The following is a 10,987-nucleotide window of genomic DNA, read 5'->3' as shown; positions in this document are numbered from 1 at the left end:
TATATATATATATATATATATATGTACATATCTCTGTGTACTTCTAGATTGGTAAAATATAGCTTATTTTATAACACTCAAGAAAAACTGTTTTCCACAATAGCATTGATCCTCCTCTATCCTGAGTGTTTAGGGAAGCTTCTATCCTCAAGGGAAATAGGAACAAGAACTTTTTAAGAATTTTCTCAAATATCTCCAAATGTTGAGTCCTTCCTTGCTACATCATTTTGCCTTGAATATGATTTTTATACATATAATTTCCCAAAGATGGAGTATGATTATATGATCTTAATTCTTGTCTTCCCCACTGATCTACCATTCTACTCTCATCATTTTGTGCATGACCTCATACCTACCTTTATCTTCAGGCCTTTTTATGGCTTCTCTTTCTCTTTCTCTTTTCCCTTATCCTCTTAATGATCTTTGGTGAAATTTTCTGAGATAATTGTATCAGTCTAACTCTTTTTTTTTTTAATACCAGACTCTACACAGTTTTAAAGTTGTTATCCAATATTTTCTTAATGGTATCTGTCTAGATAACCTGAGTAATTTTTTTCTCTTGGACTCCCAACATACAAAGTTTTTGCTAAAAAATCAACCTCTGAGGCCTTCACAAGGACTAGTTGAACATCCTTTCTAAGAGGATCTGTTAGCACACTACCCAACATGTATCTATTCTGTATATCAAGTGTGCAAAGATAATAATTATAATGATAATAAACTCACTCAAATGAACATGAAGACAAAATGCTAAGTAAAACAATGTGTTCATTACCTATGCAATAGCATTAATTTTAGCTGAAATGCATTTATTGTTATACAACAAAAATAAAAATATAGGACCTCCCTAGTGTCAAAAGATTTAGTCTCAGCACTGTGAACTATTGGCAGCCACTGGGGCCAGAGTTTGATCTCCAGCCAAAGAGCTGACCCACGAGGCCCAGGAGTTCCTTCCTGTCTTGCCCACTGCTCCCCTCAGCAGTGCGTTTTTATCAATTTGCCTGATCGGCTCCTCACTCTCTCTGATAAATCCTCTCATTAACCCCTGGTACCTCTGGCCTATACTCCAGCTCATATGTATATAAATTAATAAAATGAATCTTTTTAAAAATAAATAAAAGTAAAAAATACACCCTATTTGCAGCCAGTGTTTTTGGTACAAAAACACAACAGTTTAGGCTCTCCCTGGTGGTGCGGTGGGTTAAAGCACTGCACTAAGAAGCTAAAGCCACTTCCGCAGGAGTTCCATCCAGCTTGCCCCAGAGGCGACCACATGGTGTGGCAGACCTCTCCTGACCCACCCGCTGCTCCCCTCAGCAGTGTACTTCGTCGATCTGCCTGTTCTGCTCCCTGCTCTGTCTCTGGTGAATCCTCTCACCATCCGCATCTCTGGCCTGTACCCCAGTTTTGTACGAATAAATAAATCTTAAAAAAAACACACAACAGTTTAATGTTTGGGTGAATAGTTAAATTATTCTTTTTGTCAGTTCTATGCTGCTTAGTTACTGAACTGATTCATACACATTGGAAGCTAGGCATCATGAAGTAAGACTGGGAATGCACAGGGGAGGCCCTTGATGGATGTATAACAGCTTCCCTAGAAGCTGACCAGTGGAACACCTTGTTGATAGGATTGAGACCCTGATTGGGAAAGTCAGCTTGATCTCAATTAAATAAAAGCTATCAGCAGCCATCAGCAGATGAAAAGTAAACTCTTAATCTCCAACACAATAGATGACAGTCCCACCCTCCCCCATTTCCTTCTTCTACTTCCCTGTCTCCTTTTACAATTAGTGGTGTATGATTAACTTATCAATGAAAAGGTGAGGATCCTGCTCTTTAGCAGTATTCTGCATTATGTAGCCTGCTCCATGACTCCTATTTCTTTATCAGTGTGGTGTAGTACTCTCTTTCCATAATTCTGCCCTTGGATATAATTTTATTTGTTAATGTCAGTTGTTAGACCCCATTTAAACTTAGAATAAGTTACTATGTTTGCCATGTTTTATCTATAGTGTTTTGAGAAAAACAAGAGAAGCTTGACTTTGTAAGATAAATTCTCCCATATCAGAAAAGAGCAACATCCTTTGTTGCAATATAATGTCTTGAGGAAAAATAACAATCCAAGTATCTCATAGTCAATTAAACATTTGCTTTCACAATCTATTTACATGAATATTAAATATTTATAGGTAAATTATCTCTCTTTTTGTAATTTCCTACTGGAATTGGGACCTTTTTTGCTGGGTTTTTAAGGAAGAAATTAATCTACTTATAATTAAATTAATCTCATTGTAAAATACAATTTTATATTAAAGAACTATAGCTTTTATTTTTCTTTGGCAATGAACTTTTGTTTATACTGGTATTTTTTCCTATTCCATAGGGAAAATGGGTAGCAGTTGGGTTGGATAAACCAGATAATTAGCATGTAGAAATTCTTTGCTGATGCTATTGGAAGTTATATAAAATATTATAATGACTTGTGTGTTTCATAGGTGTGTTATATATTACACTAATTTTAAGAGTGTTCTTTTACATGGAAGTAACTTGAATATCATTAATTTTATTCATGTAAGTGTAGTGGAAAATCATGTGATTCAAGCTAACTGAGGCTTATTTATTCCTTCCCATCCTTAATAAGGTTAAATATTAAGCAATTTTATTTAATGTTTCTCCCATCTTTTGTAATTTACTTTACAACTTTAAGACGACTGAAACATTTCTTCTGAAGGGATGTACAATTTTAGGGCCATAAGTTAAGCATAGCCCATTAATGTGTCAACATTAATAAGTCAATAGCAGTCGCAGTAAAATTTACATCTAAACACAGATTGCAATTCATGTGTGAAACTGATCCAAAAGTTCACATTTATAAAACCAAACTATGTAGCACAATACTTTAGCTCCCTCTTTTGGATGGCATAGATTACAATACAAAATATGAGAAAATGCCCTAATACATTCTAATTTCTACTGGTATTTTATAATATTCAAGAAGATAGACATGTGATCACTTACATGCATAAATGCATAATTTTAAGGTTTTAAAGTGATAAGTTAAAGCAACTTCTGGAAATTATTATACTAATTATTGAACAAGTAATTTTGAAATTAAAGATATATTTTGGCACCGGGTTTTAATACAATTATTTAAACAACTTAAAAAAAAATCAGTCACCTCAGAAACTATAGTTTAGTAATTCTTAGTAGAATTAAAAATAAATTATGATATTTTAATAATAAATACCAGATATTATAAATTTTGTGAATTCTTATTTTTGTGGTTCTTAACTAATTTCCTTAGTTATTTCAATAATGAAAAAATAATAGATTTAGCTATATAAAAGAATTAACATGTGCAATCTTTTGGGTATATGTGTTTGTATAGATATATATTTATATATAAGTAAGTATTTGTAACAGCATTTAGAACAATTAAGGTATCCATGTCTCTATTTGTAATTCTATATCTAACTATGTAACTTATTCTATAATATTATCAGTTAAAGTAATAAAGTTATTCACATTATTAAAAATAATATTGTCTTATTTGTAAAAAATCTTTCAGATTCCTTGCAGTCATTATATTGTATATATTAAGATACTTAATATTTGGGGCTCTCTCTGGTGGCATAACAGGTGAAAGCACTGAATTATGGAGCTCTCCAAAGACACTGTAGGACCAGTTCTAGTCCCAGCCAGGAAGCAGACCCACATGGCATGGCAGACCTCCTCTGACTCACCTGCTGTGTACTTTGTCAGTCTGCCTGTTCTTCTCCCTACTCTGTCTCTGGTGAATCCTCTAACCCACCATATCTCTGGCCTGTACCCCAGTTCTGTAAGCATAAATAAATAAATCTAAGAAAAAAAACTTAATATTTAATAATAGTAAACATAAATTATGTAATTATACTGCAATTAAAGAATTGTTCTTATCCAGAAAAACAAGAGGCTAACCTGTATTCTTCAGAGTAGCTGAAAATATAAATGAAGTATTCATTTTTATTTTTTGTAATTATGCCATTTGAAAGAATATTCTTAAATAATCAAATTGTTTTATAGATACTAATTGTTACATACTCAAAAAAGACAGAGAAAATTAAGGTTAATTCCATATAAAATATTTAAACCTATATTTGATATACTATTATTATCATCTCATTATAGAAAAGACACTATTTTGGATATATCATTAAGGACAGTCAAAAAGAACATACTTTATCACTTATTCCAGTTATGTTCACTTCCTAGAATCATGTATGGGCCAACCCTATATCTGATTTTACATCAATGTTCTAGAAAATCCAGTCTTAAAAACTCTCATCACAAGAAAAAAAAAATGTAGTTTTTTATAGTGACAAATGTTAACTAGGCTGTTGATTATTTCACAATCTAAACACATATTGAATCATTATGTTAGAGACTTGAAATTAATATAATTGTTCATGTTGATCAAACCTCAATAAAAAGAAAATAGTATAGTTTCAACAGACCTAATTTTAGGACATTAACTACGGTTCCTTTTTACTTTGCAGAATTACTCTTATAAAAAAGAAAAATGCCTTAATGAAGATCAATAGTATTCATGTAATTAAATTAACAGAATAAATACTTTCTCTTTAGAATTCAGTGGGTTAATAGAGATATTTTAGAACTTACTAACATCTTTGGTTGTTCAGCATTTCTAATTAAATTTTAAGGAGTTTTAATGTTATGGAGCTTTAAAAATTAGATCTAATTATGTGCATTATATGTAACATGAAAGATAACATGTTCAAATTATGGAGATGGTCCATTAGATTTATGTGACCATTATGCCCCGCCTTAGAAGGTGCAGACTGAATCACTAGACATACCTAGAGTAACTTCAAACCTTGGGTTGTTATTCCTCCTCCTCCAAAGCATACCGTAATTCTATGCTAACTGCTGGGGATACAATAACTATAATTAATTCTATTGGAAAACACATTTGATTCATAGTTTCTTATTTGTTGAAAAGTTCTTAAGAAAATGAAAGGAACAGAGAGTGGTAGGTGAGTCTAAAAATAAATCATCGAACTAAAGAAGGTCCTTGTATGAGCCAACCATAATTAGGGCCCATGAGCTGAGATTAGATATGATTCAACATTTTGTACATGAGTTTGGAGGAGTAGCGTGGAGCCTATTCTTTAGTAATTTTTCCTTATAATTTCACATGTATGTGAGTAGCAGTAAATTAGTGTGATATTTGGTATAATGTTTTAATCATTATTCTTAGTATATCGTTTAATCAAAACAGTCTTGTCTTAGAACCACTTTGAGAAAGAAATTACCCTTGTCCATGGAGGTGAATACTAAGGATAGATAGGTAGATAGATAGATAGATAGATAGATAGATAGATAGATAGATAGATAGATAGATAGACAGATAGATAGATAAAAAGATAGATGATATTGATATAGATAATATAGATATATATGAGAGAAAGCACCTATGTTTGTTTACCTTAGATATTATCAATATTCAAACTGCTTTATTTGGATGATAGCACATTGTATTCCACAGTTCACACTTCCTACATAGTAATCTCTGATGCTCAAAATATCCAGGAAATCCTGATGCTCAAAATATCCAGGAACACAGGGTATGTGCTAACTTCCAGCGACAAGACATACTTGCTGACCTGCGCAAATCTGAGGTCAGTTTTGGATAAGGGGAAAGGACAGGCTGATTAGACAGGGGTGGGGGTGTTGTGTAGATTTAGGCGGCCTTTGGGAAGTGCTTGTGAAAGCTGAGACCAGCATGTGGTTGCTGCTAGGAAATCTGAGCAATTATGTATATGTTTATTTTTTCCATATACAGACTGCTGGGTAATTTCTGAAGTGTTCTTTGATAAAGAAGTAGTAATCAACAGGGGAAGATACATTTTGGTCTCGGACAGGGAAGGTACTTGCTTTTTTACTGGCAGCTCTTGAGCTCATTAAATGAGGACATTCTGTTAAACTATTGGCGTTCAGCAGAACTGTAGCCTCACCCTTTGTTACCAGCATCGGGCCCCGTTTTCAGTTCTCACAGCTGCTTCTATTGTATTTTCTCTCTCACCACTTAAGGAATTTACATCAGGGAATATATAGAAGATCCTTCAAGCACACTGTTTCATTCAATATGGTTTAAAAATAAGTTGGAAAAAATAGTATTATTCCAGGACTTTCTATCATTAATCTGGTTTCTCTTAAAGTCCTAGTTTCCAAAGACCTCTCTATGATGATCAACAAGAACTTAACTATTTTTAAACACTGAAACTTTCATGGCTTTATTTCTGGTGTATATAAAATGGGAGAAATGACACCATCATCTAGTGGATTTTGACACTTTATGTGATTTAAGATATATGCATCAGTCATGAAGAACTAGGATATGGCATGGAATTTAAAATAGTAAGTTTCTCAATAGTACATGGATGAAAGGACAGATGGACAGACAGACAGACAGATAGATGATAGCTGATGACAGACATGCAGCTATATAAAATGGCTGTATCTACAGAGATGTAAATATCACAAGTCACCAGATAGGAATTGTAAGGCACTCATTTTGAGTCCTAGTCTGTGAATCTTGATATTGGAAAGGAAAAAACAGAGCAAAAGGATCATGCAGCAATTTTTAAACCTTCCAGAAAGAAGATACATCACATTTAGTCAAACTTCACTGGCCAAATTGCTATACAGTTCAAAACAATAATGCATCCCAGTCCTCAAGGAGAGGGAGAGGGTGATACTGACTGTGTGTGGCAGAGTGATATTACCAAAACCTGGAGTCCCACAGAAAGAGTTCTGATCAGCATCTGTAACTTGTAAATACTAGCTACAGTAATACTAAATGAGCGTTGTTTGATCATCTTCCTTTCATTTTTCTCATAGATAGTATACTAATGTTTTTTATATTGAGGTAAGTTTACTTTCATATGGATATTCCAGGTGAAATAGACACTTGATTTTAAGATCTGAGTCTGACAATGAGATACTGAGGGATGAGATACTGAGGGAGGGATTTTTTTTGTTTTGTTTTGTTTTTTGTAACTTTTTTTGGGGGGAGGGCTATAATTTGATTATCAAAGTAAATATTTGAATCATGTCCTATTAAAAATATGTATATATTTTTTAATTTTGTTAAAGAGTGTTTGAAATCTGAAATCCAGAGGTTGTTGATGGTCGTGGCGTGTTTTATGTTTTTGCTCTGTTTAGATTTTATTTGGCTGGTGAAATTAAATAATCTGTAGATCCATTATGAACTTGCCAAATAATACCCTAGGTTTATGTTATGTTGTGACTTGTAGAGCAGTAATCGAACACATTACCATGGCGATTGCTATAGTAACATTTCAATTGGCATCAGTGCTAAGAAATCGTTACTATCGATCTGATATAGCATATTTCACAGTATGTTTCAAGAATATCAATGGAATGTGTTTTTAATTCACATAGACTCAGGAAAAAGTATAAACATACACATCTATTGTAAAGTAGTAATCCGTATTAAGATGAATGCTTAAATAAAAAAATGTTGATAATTTATATATATTTTGATTTGTTAATGATATTAGACCACTTTGTAGTTTCCTTTTATACTACATTCTAGTTCCTGTTAATTTCTTTAAAAAATAAAGAGATATTACCTATAATTCAATATACTTAATATTAAGTAATATAATTCTTGAGATAGCTAGCCCCTCAGCATATATCTCTGTTTTTCTGCAGAATCATTTAATATATGGATTTAAAAAAAATTTGTTTTTGAATCAGCCTGAAAATGAATGAGTCATACACATAACTTTATATAACTAACCTTAATTGAACAGTTTTCTAAGCCTTTCAAAAGAATTCACAGCATCTTTGTAAGTATTATTATTACTAATATAACTTTTATAAATTGAGAAATTGAGACAAAGAAGTTAATGTCTTGTCAGCAACTACATAACTAGGAGGAAATACAATAATTTGAACCAATTCCTCATCTGTGATCTAAAATCTCTTTGTGTCAATATTAACTCTCTGTTCTTAACATTATGGTCTCAGTGATGCTATAAGCACAGACAAGGAATCTGAGCTTGATAAGGGTTCTCTTTCCTCTCTTTATAATCTTCAAGACTTAGCTGTGGGATTTCAATTGCCTTAGTTTCCTGGTGACCAGGTTTCACATCACCCTTCACTGTGAAAAGAGTAAATATTTCTTCAAAAATCACTGAAATTTTTTTTTTTCTTTAAGGTTTATTTATTTATTCATACAACACTGGGGTACAAGCCAGAGATGCGGAGGGTGATAGGATTCACCAGAGATAGAACAGGGAGCAGAACAGGCAGATTGACGAAGTACACTGCTGAGGGGAGCAGCGGGCGGGCCAAGAGAGGTCTGCCACACCATGTGGTCACCTCTGGGGCAGGCGGAGATGGAACTCCTGCGGAAGTGGCTTTAGCTTCTTAGTGCAGTGCTTTAACCCGCTGCACCATCAGGGAGGTCCCCAAAAGTCACTGAGATTTTAAGGGTTGGTTATGAACTGCTTTGAGTTTTTTAGAACCTGTTGTGACTGGTGTATAACTAATATTTGTGACATGTCATTTAAATAGCAACAACAAAGTAAACATGACATTTGTGACAATGACACAGCTCTAATCATCAGCAGAGAAGAAAATGCAGAGTCTCAAAATATATAAATTAATTTCACACAGAAGTATAATTGATAAAACTATCACTGTGCTAACATGGAAGGCAGATTCTGGACCCGACTGAGTGTGTATCCATTGGGGAAAATGTGGGGTAAAAGAACATTCATAGGGTGCATTTGTCATTAAGTCTCTATCATGCAAATATATAGGAAAGTTTATTCCTGAAAGCCATTGCTGGAAGGAATGTAGGAGATGAAGATGAACTGGTAGGCTGAAGAAAAGAGGCAACTTTTGCTAAAGTGCTTTGATGAAAGGTAAAGATAAAAGGCTTGAATGAAAATAGCTGAGTGAAATCCTTGTAGCAAAAACTGAAGGAAGGAAATGACAGTCGCACCATTTAAATAAAAAAAAAAAAAAAGATGGATTATATCAGCAAAATTAAGGACCATAGTGTTTGGTTCCCACTATATATTTTCACTTGGACAAACTGCTGTATGTTAAAGATACAAAAACTGTGGTTCAACTAATAATACAAAAATAAAAAAATAAAAGATATATAAGTAGATATAATAACACCAGAGGAGAGGTGATAAGGAATTACATCTAGAAAATCTAAAAAATTCAGTATGCTTAAGTAGAAAATATTTTAATTTGGTCTTGACACATGCAACTTATTGGAGTCAAATATATAAGGAGACATTTTACTTTTAGGAGTTTTCCTACCAAAGGCGCGGGGGGTGGGCAGCCTTGATTATAAAGTGAAAAGTGACCATGAGGCCATAGATCTCTACGCCCAATGAGCTGGCTAAGAATGTGTTCCACTTTCTAGATGTGATTCTGTTCATGTCCTTCTACAACGGTGGCTGGTGATGGCAAAGAAAGTGAAAGAAGGGAAATGTCATGCAAATATTAGCTAGGAAAGACCATCTCCTGTTGCAGAAATGAGCAATCAAGGGTAATTATGGCTTAATTCTCCACAGAAGGAAGAGGGGAGCATGCAGAGGCATTTCAAAATGGCCAGGGCTATTGTGTTTTTCCTATTTTTCTCCTTCCGGAAGAAATCATTTGTGGAGCCATGCTGCACCTGTATCACCACTCTTTATTGCACAGTTGGAGATCAGACATTGCACAGTTGGAGATCAGACATGTTCTCATTCAGTTATAGGTCTCTGGGGATGAGAACACTCGGGAACTGAATATCCGTGAGGACTATTGCATGTTATCTCTGTCCACACCCCTCGAGATTATACTTGATGAAAAGCCTGAATAGAATTATTAGATTCCATTTCTTATATCTAGATTTCCAAAGTTTGAGCTGACTTGCTTATCCATGCTATATCCTACATAGTCCTAATATCTCAATGTTTGGTAGTACATTGGCAGGTACTTTTCACTAGTATGTTTGGTATTACACAAGGCATTCTCCTTTGCTCAATGAAAGGTGAGTGGGATTAATATGCATCAATTCTGTGTGGGGGTATTTCGGAGACTTGATGTCAATTACAAAGTTTGTTGTTGTTTTTCCTATCTTTGCCATGGAGAAATGAGAGATTGAGAAATGTTTTTCTTAGTCTGAAATTCTGATGAATGTGGAAGGAAACATTTATCTATATCTATCTTATCTATATAAAATATATATTAATATTATTATTTTAGTCCACTGTAATCACTGCTGTACCTGGCCCTTTCAAGCTAATATATCCAGACACTGTTCTATCTAGTTTATGTGTATCAATTAATTTAACTCCAAACAATAAATATTTCAGGGAAACTGGGGAGCTGATGGTTAAATCACCTGTTCAAATACCTAGTACTAATGGAGCTAGTTCATATGACCCCAGAGATCACAACATCAAGCAGTGAGCTGAAACACATTCTGAGTCTTAAAATTAAAGTTGGCTAAGTTAGTAGGCTAACTTCACAGAAAAGTGAAGTCAAGAGAGCTACATGAATGGTTACAAATACATTTTTAGTTAGATTGAATCGTGTTGTAGGAATTAAAAGTTAGATAATTTGGCCATTTGAGTTGTTAAAACAAAAAACAAAACAAAAAAAAAAAACATTTTAGGCCCTCCCTGGTGGCACAGCGGGTTAAAGCACAGCACTGAGAAGCTTAAGCCACTTCCGCATGAGTTCGATTCCTGCCTGCCCCAGTGGAGACCATATGGTGAGGCAGACCTCTCCTGACCCACCCGCTGTTCCCCTCAGTAGTGTACTTCGTCGATCTGCCTGTTCTGCTCCCTGCTCTGTCTCTGGTGAAGCCTCTCACCTTCCACATCTCTGGCCTGTACCCCAGTTCTGTATTAATAAATAAATAAATCTTTAAAAAATTTAATAGGCG

The 10,987-nt window shown here is 34.1% G+C and overlaps 1 protein-coding gene across 2 annotated transcripts in view; it reads left to right on the top strand.

The window, feature by feature from the left end:
* Positions 1-10,987, top strand: part of CDH9 (cadherin 9, type 2 (T1-cadherin)) — a 97,477-nt gene that overhangs the window by 12,826 nt on the left and 73,664 nt on the right. The gene's annotated exons all lie outside the window — the stretch shown is intronic.

This window comes from Condylura cristata, unplaced genomic scaffold (genome assembly GCF_000260355.1).
Source record: "Condylura cristata isolate star-nosed mole 26May11 unplaced genomic scaffold, ConCri1.0 scaffold00007, whole genome shotgun sequence".
NCBI classification, from domain to species: Eukaryota; Metazoa; Chordata; class Mammalia; order Eulipotyphla; family Talpidae; genus Condylura; species Condylura cristata.
This window is presented reverse-complemented; position numbering and strand designations above follow the sequence as displayed.